Source organism: Planococcus citri, chromosome 3, assembly GCF_950023065.1.
Source record: "Planococcus citri chromosome 3, ihPlaCitr1.1, whole genome shotgun sequence".
NCBI lineage: Eukaryota > Metazoa > Arthropoda > Insecta > Hemiptera > Pseudococcidae > Planococcus > Planococcus citri.
Genome location: NC_088679.1, coordinates 25,590,984 through 25,608,444, shown reverse-complemented (window position 1 = coordinate 25,608,444; position 17,461 = coordinate 25,590,984). Strand labels below are relative to the sequence as shown.

General features: G+C 35.7%; 1 protein-coding gene across 1 annotated transcript in view; it reads right to left on the bottom strand.

Annotated features, from left to right (window-relative positions):
• Positions 1-5,512: 5,512 nt before the first annotated feature.
• Positions 5,513-17,461, bottom strand: part of LOC135841089 (uncharacterized) — a 123,308-nt gene continuing 111,359 nt past the window's right edge. Inside the window, exon 3 of the transcript XR_010557840.1 lies at positions 5,513-5,566. The gene's annotated coding sequence lies outside the window, so the exon portion shown is untranslated. The remainder of the gene's footprint in view (positions 5,567-17,461) is intronic.

The window sequence follows — 17,461 nt, the reverse complement described above, 5'->3', positions numbered from 1 at the left end:
CAGACAATTCTAACCCCCCCTCCTCTCCATTTACTCCAATTTTTTTCGCTGTTTTTCTTGTAAAAATATTGCTTTCGTCAGCGAAAAAGAACATGATGGATCCATCACACAACCCCCACTCTCTCCCCCTTGAGTAGTTATGCAGGTTTGATTTTCAAAAAAAGAAAAATGCATTTTTCAATAACTTTGAATTTTGTTTTTTCTCAGGATCGACGGGCAACTTTTCACGTAAAAATTTTTGAAATTTACTCGCTGAATTACTCCAGTACGTTCAAGTGTTATTCTCAATCACCAAAAGAAATAGAAATATAGCTGCAATGTACGAAAAAAAAAATCATCAAAATATACCCCCTTGTTTATTATTTTTTTTTCAACACTTCATACTCGAAATCTCACAACATTTCACTATCGCCGTATAAATTCGCCAAAATGTTCGATTCGTTATGTTAGCTATTCTTTCATCGAAGATGATAATAACATTATTCGAATATCCTTTTCGAACTCTCCCCTTCTCGTTGCAATCCAAGTCCTAAATGTGTCGAAGTAATAATAACCAAAATTGACGCGACAATTTCAAGAAAGAAATCGTTTATTGCATAACGTCTGAAGTATCCTCATTTTTCGTATCCTTTTTTCGCTTTTGGCGAACGAGTTTTACGGTTTAGTCGTATATACGAAACGTTGCGCCTTTACTTACCTTTTTTCTCTCTTTTTTTTCCATCGATACGATACGATACGGAAATAACGTACGAAAGAGAAGGCGACTGATTACCAAAGCGAAAAAATCGAATTATTACGTCTGGAAGATGTTCGATATCGCTGACGTGTATTCCAGGAGGAGGTTTTCAATAATGAGACCGAATCGAAGACCGAATATACAGCTATAGGTAGGTACATAAAAGTATACTGAAGTAGGAAGAACGTATCACGAAAGAATGACGAGCTGAGTACGATATACTCGTATTAAGTACCGCACAAGAAGAAAAAAAAACCTCCCTAGAAAAAGAAGAAGACGTAGTAATGACGATATGAAGAATACGGGGTGAAAAATGAACACGAATCGTTCGATGTGCTGAAGAGCATCGATGGAAAAAAACCAAGGGAAAATGTAGTACTCACAAACGGGAAACGTTGTCGAATTTTTTATTCGAAAAGTATTGATATTCTTATATACGTCTTACGTATAGTATGTTTATTTCGCATGTGGACGAATTACAATTATTCTTCGCGCGCGCGTTTTCCTCCCCCCTCTTTCGCTACACCTTGTCCAAAACACACGTTTATGTTTGGTGTTCACGTATGAGAGCAAATAAAAAGAAGGAAATTTCGAGATGAAAATACGAAATGTCTCGATATATACGGTGTATGCTAGTATATCCAAAAGGATATGGTGCGAAAATTTCCCCTCCTTTGCGTCCCTCGTCAACTCTGGCATCTCTTATGACTTCGATGAAGCGGTAAAAAAATACACACGTAGCGTGTTGTTTGAATATTTAAAAAGATGAAGAATGTGTATCGTCGTAAAATGGCACGAGGGGGTGTCTAGCTAGACGAAGTGTACAGAGAGGCCTGCAAAGGCGAAAATCTCGACGCTTTAGGGGTTTAAATTTATATACACCCGGAATCGGCCCCAGCGACGTGTACAGCGATGAAATAACAAACATTGGCATATAAATGTGGATACCACCACCGCGCGTCTTGCTTTCAGCATCTGTATGCGCCCTTCGACGACGAGATCAATAAAAAAAAGCTCTAAAGAAATGCGTTAATTTGCATGAAACGAGGGAAAAAGTCAAAGCTAAGATGAAAGTTTCTCAAGTCATGAAGAACCCTTGGAATTCATAATCGCTTCTAGAAATTCTCCTACTTGGAAAGGAGGCGAGTTTAAAAGATTTTTTTTCAAATTGGGCAAATTTTGAACGTAAAAAATATCATCATTGATGGAATGTAAAAAAATGAAGTATTATTCCAATAACTTGGTAAAAAAATCGAAAATTCGAGAAAATTTGGTTCAAAATATTTTTTTGATTTTAGGTGAATTTTTGAAAATCAAAGGGGCAAAATAGCAAAAAATCAAAAATTTTACCTTATTGACGTAGAAAGCTGAAATTCGATGTCTGCCCCAGTTTTGACACCCCAAATCGATTGGAAACAGTTTCGAGCCGTTTAAAGCAATTCTGGAGTCTCCAGCAGATTTTTGGTATTTAAAATTTCCACAAGATTTCACCCAATTATAAGTTGGAAAGTTGAAATTTAGCTGGCACAACATCTTCAACATGATTAGTCGAATAATTGGTGGACGGTTTCAAGTCATTGAGGAACCTCCAGTATCATTTTGAAAATTCTGTATTTTTCAAAAAATGTTTTAAATCCTGCTCTATACCCATTCGACGAAAAAAGCAACTCCAGGTAACTCGACATGTAAGACGGACTCGGATCGGCAAATTTTTCAAATTTTTGATAATGGAATCGCTGGAGGAAAATATAGTTTTGAACTGCCTGAAAGCGATTCTAGAATAATAATGACGAGAAATCAATTACAGTGGGTCACAAACACACATCACTCACTTTTCTACAAGCTTAAATTTGATTTGAACAACTCTAAGGGTATTTTCTAGGAAAACTAAAATTTTAAAAATGTCGCTGGAGGTTCCAGAACTGCACAAAACCATCTGTAATCGACTCAGCATATCAAAAATAGGGTGTTAAATGATTGACAGATTTCCAAGTTGGGAATTTTATATTCCAAAACTCTGCTGGAGACTACAAAACTGCTCTACTAGGGCTCAAAACCATTTCCAATCGATTTTGGCGAGTCAAAAATAGGGTAAATATCAAACAGCTTTCTACCTGAATTAGGAATACATAACTTCAGAAAGTCTTGAAATCACGTAATTTTTTTCCAAGAGAAATGTGCATTTGAATTTCAAAAAAATTTCCGAAAAATAAATTTACCCCTATAGACTAGTAAAATTTTGTAGGATTTTTGATTTTTCTTCCAATCTTTCTGCTTCAAATATTCTTGCCATCCAATACTTATGCTTTTTTCAAAAAAAAATCCACAGGACCACATTTTTTTAAGGTTTAACAGAAAATTCGATTTTTTGCCAATCTTTTTTAGAAAATAAGCTTCCAAAAAATTGAAACATTTTCTCGAACCGTTTTCAATAAATTCTCTTTTTCTCAATTTTTGGTTAAAATTTTGGCCATCTGATCGACTTACCCCACTAGTAAAACACTTTGACCAACATCGCAAACATCTCTAATTAGAATTTCACCCACATGGTATATAAATAGACATCCCGAAAGTATTAAATTTCCACCTGTAGAGTGTCATTGTACTCGTCGTACTACCCATAAAACCAAAATACTGGTCTGTTAGCTCAAAAATCCACAATAGCCTGCGTAAGTATATTTCACGTTGATACTTTTCAACGATGATTAGCAAAGCTCTAGATAAGAAAACACGTCGACAAAACGCGTCACGCGGCGAACAAGCTGACAAGAATTTGTATAGCGGATTTTCGCACCCCTTCCTTCATCCTTCTCCGCAGCAGTCACATCCTTTACCTCGGCGTGGGAGCGGCTTATTGCAGGTTACTTTTCCGCGAACAAGCTCTCGAGCTGTAGGATTTCCAGATGATGCTGGGGAATTTGAAAAGCGTACTCTACAGTCGGCACATAATCTCGTTGTATTCGCGAAATTAGCGTGTTTCTCGATGCTAATTGAATTTAGGGAAACGAGATGCCTCCACCTCTTCGCGTCTCATACTCGCAAGATATACGAATTCAGCTGGTCGAAAATTTTAATCAAACGCGGCTTAATAATATAAATCAACGAAGCGATGGCTTCGCTGTGTTGAATTTGGCAGCCCGAGCGTGTTGCGAGGGAGGCTCAAGGCGCGCGCAATTTTACCCCAATACACCTTTCAACTAGACCGTCGTCGTCGCCGCCGCCGCCTCCGTCGCAATCCTTAATTCGGCAAAGGTGTGTCTGTGTGTAAAACGTATCCGGTAAAAGACAACGACGAACAGGCTTTTGAAAAAGATGAGCTGAATTGTCGAAAGAAATTCGCGTCGAGTCGATTTTTGTATTTACATTTATAACGACGCTGATGCCTCATCCCCTTCTCGTTTACCCCTCGTACCTCATTTACCGTCGTCGACTGCCTCAGCCTGCCTCTTTCTATACAACTAATATACGTGAAAATATGAAAACGAATTTAAAGCAGGGAAAAGACTTTTTCATTAATTGCACAGCGCTGCTTTTTTACTCCTCGACGAAATACACCGGTGCAAAAAAGAAACACAAAGTGGTGAAGAAGAAGGGAGGTCATACAAATGGACGGATATTATGACGAAATTGTCGAGTAAGATTTCCACTCGATGGCCTCGCGTGTATTGTAATCGGGAAAAAAGCATATTTTTCTCCTGCATTGTTTCGTCTAGAATGAGGTATTATTTCGAGTCGATGTTCCTAAATTTTAGGAAGATTTTCTCGGCCAAAAAAAAAACAGCTATTCAGGATGTCCAACAAAATATAAGGACCTTTAGAAAACCATTTTCAAAATGAAAAATGGGTAAATACTACCCGGATTGGCACCAAAAAATGTCATTTTTACAAAATCACTAAAACAAACATTTCAAAAATTTATAATTTTCTAAAAATATTGAGAAAATAAGGCCTTCAAATTTTAAAAAATCAAAAATTAAAGCCTGTGAAAATTTTTGAGAAAATTTAATTTCTGGTCAGAAATCCTCCAAAAGAAAAAAAAACTCTTTTGTCCTCCCAACAGTATTTATCTCCTCGTATGGAGCCTTCCAATCCTAAAGATGGAAAAAATAAAAAATATTTTAAGGGCTTCATACAGTACAATGAGATCAATATTGTTTGGAGAATCGAAAAAGAAATTTCTCTTTGAAAAATGGGTTAACATAAATGGGAAATTTTCAAAAAAATTACCAATTTTGACTGTTCATTTGAGGGGGGGTAGGGGTTCCAAGTTTGAAGAGATCTATACAAGGGGCCAAGGAGCGTGAAGGAGATATTTTCAAAGGAATTAGTTGGAAGAATTCACTTCAGACCTAAAAATGGAAAATTTTAGATTAAACTGAATGTTTTTAATTTTGTTTTCAACTTCAAGGTGGGGAACTTCCTTAATTTCAAATTGGAAAGTCGAAATTTTCCGGATTTTTTAAAACAAAAATCAACAACTAGGAGGGAAGGTGAAAGCAAATAAACCAATAAAACAAATTTTTACAAGCGTAACATTCAATTTTCGATTGATTTTAAATACTTTGAAACCTCTTTAAAACGCAGAAAATGAATGATTTGTGAATAATTTGTGGTTCCAATAGGTTTCAAAAACTTATTCATATTTTCTTTGAGATCAGCATTTTTTCATTTCGAAAATTCTCATTACAGTTACTGTTGGGAGAAATTTGAAAATTTGGAATACGATGAGTAGTTCTATTTTCACGAATAATAAACACATAAAAATTAGGTACATACTTTGTTAGTTTTTCCCATCTTTAAATATCATCTTGTTCGAAATTCATTACTCACCTGAAACAAACAAACAAAATCCATTTATTAGGTAACTAATCGCAAATAATTAATAAAATTATAAAATACATGCGAAGCATGAACCGGAATGATTAAAATAATTATTATAAATTACACTTCACAATAGAGCGAAAAAATCACAACAGTGGAGGACTTAAAATTTGAAAAAAAAAATCAAGGTAAACTTCGTCTATCCTCAAATTGCCTCTAGCAGACAATTCAATACAAACAAATTCATGATACAAAAAATTTGAAACATTAATATTTTTTTGATTTTCAAATTTTGCTATTTCAACGTCAAAAATATGAAAAAGGCTCAACTCAGATCAAAAATTGTAATTTGAAAATTCGGCAGAAAGAACATTTAGAAACAAAATTTTTCCTGCCCGTTTTGGGAAAAAAAAGTAAGTAGGTACCTACTTTTCCTGACCCAAAGGATCAATATGATTTGTTAGACACCCTACTGCTGGAGCATTTGAACAACTTGGTGAGATAAGATTCACTTATAAGCTACCTACAATCTACATATTATATTTGGTGATATTTTTTGAGAATTATAAAACAAAGGGTATTTCAGGGTAAAATAGGTGAAATGCCCCTGTCCTAGGATTTTTAAAATTTTAATAAAACATTGTTGGGTGCTTTAAAAAAATTTTTGGAACCAAAAAAATTTCCCCCACCCCACCTCCCTTGCCCACAATGGCGAAAAAATCATATTTCAACGAGTTTTAAATAAAAAATTTTGAATTCACCCAAAATATATTGAGAAGACATGAGTCTAGCAACGTGAATTTTTCAATATTTTTGCCCCTCCCCCCGGGGAGGGGAGATATTGACAAAAGAAACTTTGAAACAGCCGTATCTTCGACCTTAATTCCAGTACCTACACAATTTTTTTTTCTTTCAAAAATATATCTGAATGAGTACTATAATTGTTATTTTTTTCAAATTTTCTCTCCAGGTGGGTCATCTTCAAAAACTCAGAAAACACTCAAAAATGTGTTTTTTGTGTCACAGAACCCTCAAAAAAATCGATAATTACAGTATTTGAGTGACATAACTCTCAAAATTTGTATGGGGGCCTCCAAAAACAATAGAAAATCAAACAACTTCTGGAAACACCAATTTTTGAGTCATAGACACCCCCTCCCCCAATTTTGGAGCAAAAGAAGATTGACAATATGGGTATCGTTATCATAGTATGAATCGAACTCGCTGAACACGAACATGGAGTTGGCAGCTCATAGACAGATTTATTCACAGATCAACAAGTCTCCAAATAATCTCAATCACGTGACAAGATTCACTTTCCATCTTCAACTGGATGGAAATTCGGCCATTTTCATCATTCTACCCGCACCGCAAGACTTTTCCTCCTTTTTCCTGCATTTTTCGAGAATTCCGAAAGAATACTTGTTCGAGTCAATGAAGAAAAGGTATACTGTGAATTGAAACGACACTGAGCGGAGCGAGCGACGTTGCAGGGCGCTATTCATGAAAAGATCTCAACGTCGGCATAGTATACTCGTAATCTGACTTCTCAATCAGAATGATGATACGGTGAAGGCGCGATGAAGAAAGAAAGAAAAGAACAGAGTCAAAGGAGCCATCCGGCAGAGCAGGCGGGAATCGAGAAAAAGACCGACGACAAGGTAGCGTAACGCTTTAATTTAGCTGTCAAGCGAAATTAATGCCCCTTGTTAGAGAGCGAGACGTGGTGCGGGTGTTCAGAAACCCATCGTAGGGAGAATCGAAGTACAGAGAGGTTTTTCCACGATGAGATGAAAATACGTACACATAGACTTTTCACGTATCTCTATATATACGTACATCATCGCTTCGTCGGCGGTACAATTACAAAAAAAAAGGGGAGAATTTTTGTACAGAAAAAAAACCTACAGCAGTGAAATTACCGACCAAAAAAAGTTTTTATTCGGTAAAACGTTCTTAAAATACGGCGGTAGTATAGACTCGAACGCGGCGAGAAGTTTTACACGAGGAGTAAAATTTGTAAAAAAAAATCTACCCCTGCGACTCGCACTTTATCCCGAGGAATACCATTTTCGCTCGCTCGGGTTCAATTCAACTTAAATATTTACTGGAATTACTTAATACTACACAATGGGTATTCGGTAAATGTTATTGCCGGGTTGTTACTCAAGAGCCTCCCTGCCTCTTCGCGTTTCCAGCTCCTTCTAGTAAATACACACACTCTAAGTACAAGCTCACTCGTATTTATTCTTTTAAAAACACAACGAGTAACAAGCTGTTTTTCCCTTTTTCCTCTACCCGAGCACTAGTTGTTGTAGCTCGATTTCGAAATACGCCGAGGCAGTGTGGAGAAAGAGGGGGGAAGAAATTGATTAAATTTTTTTCTTCCTTGGTATTTGACAGAGCCGTTTTTGGAGAAAAAGCACTACCGCGTCGAGAGACGTGTAAAGTACAAGAGTATAACGAGCAAAGTTTTTTTATTTTCGCAAAAGCTGTATAGCTGTGTAGCTGAGGAGAGTATGATGAACAGGGGAGGTGTTTTTGAAGAAATATGGTGGACGAGAAGTAATGAGTAAAGCATTACGAGAGCGAGACAGCAAAATAACTGAATGAAGATCTGTGTGCAGTAATTTTCTAGTCAAAAGAGAGGCTAAGAAGTAAGAAATTGAGCAGGTATTTCAGATTAATTTTTCATAAAAAATTCCACACATGGTTTGAAAAAAAAAAAAAAAAAAAAAAAAAAAAAACAGGAAACATTGTTAAATTAAATTAAAAATCAAGACAGATGAGCTAAAAAAAAATTTTCTTAAATTTAAAAATTAGTTTAAGAACTTTAAAATTGGAATCATTGTGAAGCCGAAAATTTCTAAATTCAACTAAAAATTGTATCAAATTTAAAATTATCAAAGACTATCTTCACACTTTTCATTTTCAACTCTAGAAATATTTTTGCATCAAGAAAAAGTTGAATCGTAAAATCAGACTCAAGTATGTATGCATCAGTTTCATTTCAAGTGAGAAAAGGCGTTGGAAAATTAATACTCCAGAAAATGAAAAAATATCGTGAAATTAATTTTTTTGGACTTCATTTTTCACATTCGAATAAAAACTTTTAAAAAATTTGAATTTTGAGGGATAGAAGTAAGCTGACCCATGTACGCAACCATTCAAAGAAGTAAAACAGCATTGTTTTTGATGTGAGTCAATTTTTTCTCCCTTAAAATTTCAAAAAATTCAATTGGAGTGAATTTTAGGGTAGGTAAATTGCGAAAAAAAGACAGCGGATTTTTATCAAATGCAGCAGAGATTTTCATTTTGATTTGAAAGTATAGCTCAGAAACTCTCGGGCGGGGGAGGGGGGATATGAGCCCTCAAAGAGAGCATGTTTTTGAAAAAAAACGTCGTTTTTGCACTCTAGCCCGTAACCATTACCCGACCTGTTTTGAGAAAGATGGGCTAATTTCAAATCAGGGTGTCTTACTAAATTTCAAAATAAAGAAGTAGGACTTTGGCAGGACGTTTTCTAAACACTTAAGATTTTCTCAACAGGGGGGGGGGGGTTCTAATGTATTCAAACATCTCACGACTTTCTTCAATCAAGCGGATGTCGAAAATATAATTTCATCACTTCAATTTTTGATTTTATTTTCACATTTAAGAATGTTTTTGAGTTGCTTATAGGAAGTTTGTTATTTTGCATCAAATATTCGAATGATGACTTTTTTTGAAAAACCAAAATTGAAAAAGAAAAGCAAACGTGTCCGCGCAAAGCGAGGGCGAAAGCCCTCGAAAATTAATATTTTGAGGGGTACAAAAACGATGTTCTCTTGTGTGAAGAATTAAAAGTTTATTATTTCCCTTTAAAATTTTTCAAATTTGAATGATTTGAAATTTAAAAAATCAAACTTGAAAAAAAAGCAACTGAGTCCGAGTGAAGCGAGACCAAAAACTTTCAAAAATTCAAGTTTCTGAAGTAAAAAAAAATCAGGCAGGGAGGAATTTATTTTTCTGATTTAAAATCAAACATTTCTTAAATTTCAACAATCTGGCATTTTTTCGGGGAAAAAAGAACAAATAACCCGAGCAATTTAGCGAAGACAAAATCTCTCAAAAATGTGTAATTAAATTCGGCAAATGAGCCCTTTTCAACAATTTTTTTTCAAAATCCCAAAAAAATAGAATTGAATTGAAAATTTTAAGTCTGATTGCAAAAAATAGGAATTTTTGAAGAAAAATTATAAAAATCAGGACAACTGCAGAATTTGCAGGACTCATACAAAGGGCAAAAAGCAGGACTTTTTGAAATATTTTGTAATCCAGAATATTGAAAAATATTATTTTTGAAACTGATGAAATATTTTGGAACACAGTGATGCCAATTTTTCAGTCATTATTGCCAACTGGAAAAATATAAAAAATTTCATAAGGTTTTGTTTTGACTATTTTTCTTCATTTTTTAGAATTAGCAATAATGATCAAGAATGTGCACCATCGCATTCCAAAATATTTCTAGTTTCATGAATGATATCATTTTTGCGAAGAAAAAATTTCCAAAATATACAAATTTTTCCAAAAATTGAGTATTTTGGAGATTTTAATACGCTCAGTAGGACTCTGAAAGTAGACCATTTTTCCCAAAACAGGTTGGGTGGGCTTAGAGCGAAAAAAAAAGTTCTCGAAAATTTCCCCTTTTCGAAAACTTATATCTTCCCTCAAAGGACACCTTGGGCGCTAAAATTTTTGGTGGGTAACTTCCAAATCAAAATGGGGGTCCTGGGTCCTTGCTGAATTTGGCCAAAATCCACAGCATTTTTTCAAAAAAAAAAAAAAAACAAGAATTAATCGAAACCTTCGCAACAACCCTCTGCACCAACCCATCTTATCTTTAGATTTCTTGCCTTCATCCGTCTTTGTATGCATCGCAGACAAGCTTGCATTTCCTCAACAGTCATTTTGGCATTTTACAGCTACACAAAAAACCATCGTAAAATACCACGTAACCTCTTAAAACCACTCCAAAAATACCACCACCACGTTGAAAAAGAAAAAAGACCTCATTCATCTAGTCTTACTACACGTTCCCCATACATATCTACACACTGCACTCTGTATTGTGGCTTCGGTTCGAAAATTCCGGCATTCGACAGCATCAGCTTCAGCACCATGCATACACAGTAAATGGTGGGTGCTTTAACACATCAACACGTTAGAACAGCTTTGAAAACATACAATCTTACAATTCTGCAGCTTTTCGACAAGCCGCAGCAGCATTATAACAACTGTACAAACACAATTTACACGACGACGACGACGACGAAGCTGCGTCGGCTCATCGTATAGAGTAGAGCATTCCATCCTCTTACAAATACGAGTAGGTATACATGGTACTCTTTTATGTTCAATAGTCGAGTCTTCGACCCCATATACTTACATATAGCTGTTGGAGCAAAAAAACAGAGAAAAAAGTATACAGAGAAGTGCTGAATAAAACACACATATCGTGTACAATTGCTGCGACGCCACCATCGCGCGGCCGCCGACAATAAACCTATAGGTACTGGTACATACTCTACATAATTACTAGGCGCTTCGAACAGTGCACATATAGCATAGAGATCGTACTATAATGCATAACATATTATACCTATATACCTACACCTATATCCTCTCTGCTTATTGCTGTGGATTCCGCACTATCATCATCATACTGCAAAATTATGTAGTCCATTGCCAGTATAGCCTACTATTTTTCGCATCGTGTCGTGTCGTTTCGTCTGCACTGCTACATAAAGAATCACCTTCACGCCACCATAATATTTCTGCACACGAGAAGCTCATAGATCTATAGAGGTACTCGTATATATAGCTTAAAACCGTTATTGTGGTATCCAATGCGGATACGCGTATATGCGTTACGTTGGAGAATAAAATACTCTTGTAACGTTTACGTAGGCATACAGTACAGCACAGAGGTGAAATAAGTAAAGAGTACACTGATAGTGTACAATACGATACAGGGTGTTAAATAAATCGTGGGCAATAATTTCACAATAGATGCAACTCGAGTAGACGAACAAAAAACGTTATTATGATAAGTTGCCTATCTTGTAAAATGAAGGCGCTACGTGCCCCTCAAAACTGGAAATTTACCAATTTTGGAAAATTCATCAAAAATAAGAAAACGTTTGAATCATTTAAGTGATGCCCCTAACCTATAGTACTCGAGTGGGCGAACAAAAAAAGTTATTATGACCAATTGCCTATCTTCAAAATTGAAGGGGCAAACCTGATTCAAAATTTCCAAATTTCGAGTGCTCCAAATTTGAATTTTGAAATTGTGCTTGCCCCTTCAATTTTGAAGATAGGCAATTGGTCATAATAAATTTTTTTGTTCGTCCACTCGAGTACTATGGGTTAAGGGCATCCTTTGAATGATTCAAACATTTTCTTACCTTCTGCGTATTGAAGAAATTACTCCATTTTTGAACTAAAATTCACCAATTTTGAAAAATTCATCAAAAATTAGAAGATGTTTGAATCATTCAAATGATTCCCCTTACCCATAGTACTCAAGTGGACGAACAAAAAAATGTATTATGACCAATTGCCTATCTTCAAAATTGAAGGGGCAAGCACAATTTCAAAATTCAAATTTGGAGCGCTCGAAATTTGGAAATTTTGAATCAGGTTTGCCCCTTCAATTTTGAAGATAGGCAATTGGTCATAATAACTTTTTTTGTTCGCCCACTCGAGTACTGTAGGTTAGGGGCATCACTTAAATGATTCAAACGTTTTCTTATTTTTGATGAATTTTTCAAAATTGGTAAATTTCCAGTTTTGCGGAGCACGTAGCGCCTTCATTTTACAAGATAGGCAACTTATCATAATAACGTTTTTTGTTCGTCTACTCGAGTTGCATCTATTGTGAAATTATTGCCCACGATTTATTTAACACCCTGTATATAGTTGTAAGCATCTGGGCTGCTTCTTTTTTTCATCCGGCCATAAACAAGCGATTGACAACCGCATAATGTCGCGGTCAATTGCCAAACTTTGCATAAAAGCCTGCCACATAAATATTCGCGGCGCTATGGTTAAATAATCTCGCGACGTCGTCGTCGTCGTTATTTTCCGCGTCATTTATTCATATGCATAAACCATCTCGTCTCACTCAATAGAGACCTATAGACGTATTTGTATATTTACATTACCATAAGTCCGTAACGAACACAGAAAAAAAACCAAAAACATGGCGTAAAAAAAATACAACACATAGATCGTTTAACAATCGAACTCGCAAATTACACCTTCATCTTTTCAAATTCCATACAACCAGTATAGTAGAGACGAGCTAGCGATATCAACCTATCCCATTCCTAAATATATAGGTCATTTTACTAATACATATATTTTTCGCGTACGTAAGTACATACAAGTACCTGTGTATCGTTAGCGAAAAAGCCAAATACACATAAAAAATTATTAAAAATAACCGACATGAGCGACGCAGAGGACGACGACGACCGTCGATGGAGTGGACGAATTTCATAGCTTCGTAAATAACCATTACACGCCGCATTCCTGCCACATTAATCCAACCAACCAAAACGGTACCTCTCGTCTTCAACCCTGTTTCGAATACCTACGTACGTGAAAGGTTATTATTTTTTGCATTCGCATTCATGAAGTAGAAAATATCGCTGTGGTCGAATACATACATGGAAAAAAGATGCTCTTCCTATGTTCGGAAAACTCAGTTATAGGGAACGAATTGATGGGCATCCTTTTTGGAAAATTCTCAAATCAGTTCTAATCAACTATTATTTATATGTATATTCTGAAAATGGATTTAATTGGTTAACCATAAAAAAGTGTATTTATTTACTGTTCTTTTCCTTCATATTTTTGAAAAATTTGAGAACCCGAGAGCTTTTAAAAGCTCAACATTCAACTTTGAAAACATTTACAAAATACTTTGACGAATCTTCTCTGAATTTCTTTTCTTACTACATATTTCTCATGAACTCAACCAAGCTCGATCGAAAGAGCATGTTTTGAAATCCTCCAAGTCAGAACCTAAATTTCAAGTCCAGAAGTTTATTTTCAGATTATTGGTGAATTTAAAAAAATTTTAAACAGCTGTTTTAAGAACGATTTCCAAATTTGTTTATGGAATAATTCACCAAAAAAAAAAGGAATTTCAATGCTGACATACATACTCGTATATATTCAAAGCATGCTTTTAGCTGAAAAATGTGCCACAGCACTTCAAAATTGCAAAATTCATCATGCCTGAAAAATCCAGACAAACCCGAAGAAAAAGAGGAATCACATACGCCAATGTCTGTAATATTGCCTGCAATATCCAAATTATTTGAATCTGAAACGCCTCAAACCACTGGCCAAAATGCCAGATCATCAGTTGAGTTTTGCAGTTAATACTCAACGATCCTAGTATCCATCAAATCAGAAAATAAATTTTACCCCCTTCCCCATCTACCACACGAACTTTTTCTTTTTTGTGACTTTTTTCCATGCACTTTTTCTGCTTTGATCACTGGAAATTAAATTCAAATTGTTGATATTGCTCGAGTGAAAGGTTTTGAAAATTTGTGATTTGTGAGGACAGAAAATTAATTTTCTTCAATTTTATTCGAATTTCAATCTTCCATCATATTAAATTTTATCTCTTTGAAAATTTCATACAAATGTAGGATTTTGGTGGTTTCTTTTGTTGTATTTTTCAAGCCCATTTAGGAATTTTGTCCTTTTTTTGTCTGGTAGACACCATGACAATAGACTAGGTCCACCATGTCACAGCTATTATTGAAAAAACGTTCCGCAGCATTTCTAGATGTAGCACTGGCATTTGGCCAAGTATGGCACAAGGGTCTCTAATCAAGGGAGAACATTTCGATTGTTCCAGGAAGAAGCCATATCTACCCAGCAGTCTGGCAACCAATTAAAGCAGTAGTGCAACAGAGTAGTAATCTAAGACCAATTCTGTATTTAATGGACACAGCTTATACATATACCAGCAACAGAAGAAACCAAAACTTAAACTTCAATGTTTACTGATGACACAGTAATTTTATCAGTTCATTCATCCCAAGCCCAAGTGATAGAGAATCTACAAAAAGCCCTTGATGGAATTTCAAAATAGACAAATGAATGGGAAATCAAGCTAAATGAGCAAAAGTCAACTCGTGTTACATTCCATTACCTTAAAGGCAATTCCGTGTATGTCCATAAAAAAATTGTGTTTGTGAGTCACTGATAAAAGACTCTGGGATGCCCTGAATTGGAAAATTTGCATCTGGATGCTGTAAAAGTGCACCGTGGAAGATGCACGAAGCTAACTGATGTTCAATCAGAACTCAACAAACCCTTCCAAGCATAGTCGAACCTTATCAGTGATGCGTAAAACCGTACTTTTTTATGGGCATACACAGATTTGCCTTTTCAAGGTAATGATTTGATCAGAGAAAATGTGATGTTCAATATTCTATCTACATTAAACAGAATAAAATTCCAGCTTCTAACCACCCAAAATACCTTTCAGTCTTACCTGAAGGTACCATACTGATCAGAAGAAAACCAAAATAAACCTAAAACGCCCTAAATGTAGGTACTGGTTTTTTGATACGAGTGATCATGTAGAAATACCAGAAGATAATATCTTGCCAAAAACCCCTCGTAACATATTAGGGTGAGTCAATTTTGACCTTTTTTTTTGGAAAATTTAGGGAGGGGGGGTTTGATATAACGTCATGGTGGACCTCAAAATACTGTGGGATTTGAATTCTCAACTTAAACCATCACCTTTCTACTAAGGTTTCAAATTTTGACATTTATGTACCATAAGAATAAAAATCCATCTGTTTAGAAATAAGAAATAATATTTTTGAATTTTTTCACGTTCTCAAGGATTTTGCATGATTTGCAAACATAATACAATTTGGTACTTATTCAGAAATTCTGCAAAATGACTTGAAACAGTGAAACAAATTTCAAAAACGATTTTCTTACTCCTAAATGAATATAATGCGATCAATTAACACCAAAAACTTTTTTGAAAATTATTTTTAATGTTAATTCCAAAATTTAAAACCACAGTAGAAAAATTATGGTTCAAGCTAGGGATACAAAAATCATTCCTTGAAGCCCCAAGCATCGTTTTCTCAAATCCTGCTCCTCTTTTCAAAAAAAGTCATACAAAATTATTGATCAAAAATTCACTTTTGAACTGACATTCCTGAAATTTCACAGTTACCAGGTAAAACGGCTGAGAGCGTACCTAATAATCACTGATCAACGTTATAAGTTCTACACTTCATTTTTGGCCTATTAAGAGCGATTTAAAGTTTCAGGAGAAAATCTAAAAATTGTTGGAGCCACTTGAGAGTTGAAGAAATTATTTAAATTGGATTCACTTCGCTAAAAAAAATCATGTTTCACAAAAAAATTTGAAAATCACACTTGATGCAGCTTTTCTCTAATTTTTTACATTTTCAAAAATTCGCCAAAAATCCAAAAATGAACCCCAGGACTTGAAATTTTGGTTACGGGAGTTTCAAGAAATCGAAGAGCACCAGTCCAAAAAGTTCCATTGTCAGGTGAAAAATGTTTTTTGTTTATTGAAATTTTCAAAAACCTCGAATAAAGCTACTAAAGCTTATTCGGAGCAACTTCTAAAGTACACTCGTTACATTCGAAACTTTCATGTAGTTCGCACACACGTTCGTTCATGTCGACGATCGAACTATCGGTATTACGGTAGACTACGTGTGTTATCATCGTGTTTCGAGTTGAATGATATAGCTACAGGCTAAAATTAATAACCGATATAAGAATTTTGGTCGTTGCGAAGAAACACGTATCGTTGTACAAGATGAGGCAGGGGAATGCAACACCACGCGACTCGATGCGAGGCAGGGTGCTGAGGGGGGTATGACGACGCGTACACGTTGGAAACTTATAACAACCGTAATTTAACGTGATAAATTTTCACCTAAAATGAAATACTTAATAATCCATTCGTCCTTTTGCACCGTTAACAGCCAGCGAGAAGAGCCCGGCAAGCCGCCACGTTTAGCGTTTTCATTGCAGCTGTACTTGACAGATTCCATTAAACAAAAAACATACGTTAGACGGAGCTTCTCACTTACAGCGGAGCGCTTTGTTTTTAATCTTTGTCAGTTTAGCGGCGAGATGAGGCGGTGGAGATGCCGGATACCTTCGCTGTGTACCATATAGTACGTATATCTCATCGTTTTGTATTCTGTTTAGCGTAGGTACTTGTTGTGTACCAAGGTGTGCTGCAGTATTGTACAGTATAAGGGCAAGCTCACAAATATATAAGTCTTACCAACTTTGATGCAATTTACTCTCCGGTACACGGTGATAGCGATAGAGCTACACCTTCAAGATGAAGAGGACGAACGCCACTTCGCGATGCAAAAGAAAGAAAAATACCTACAGCACCTAATTATCGTGGTGGCACCGACCGACGTCTCTCGTCGACCTGTGAAATGAACCACGACTCTGACGACGCCACCGCCACATCTTCGACGGCTTCCTTCCAATCTCGCTGTGCATAATATGTCAGTTATAAGCCCAGAAGCAGCTACATGGACACGATCAACTGCTCTACGTTCTATTTCTCCGCAATACGTACCGTACATACGTCATTTTTATACCTCACAATGGAACTTTCTTTCTATCTCAACGCCGTGGTGCTCTGTTCGATACACGAATACGAATACTTCATCTGATCTCTAATCTAGATTACCTACTGGTGCAGTAAACTTGACAGCGAAACGTTTGAAATTTCAATCCGATCGTTTGTACGAGTATTTTTTTTTCTCTCTTTTATTCTACGAGTATGGTTTTTTCCTTTGGCTA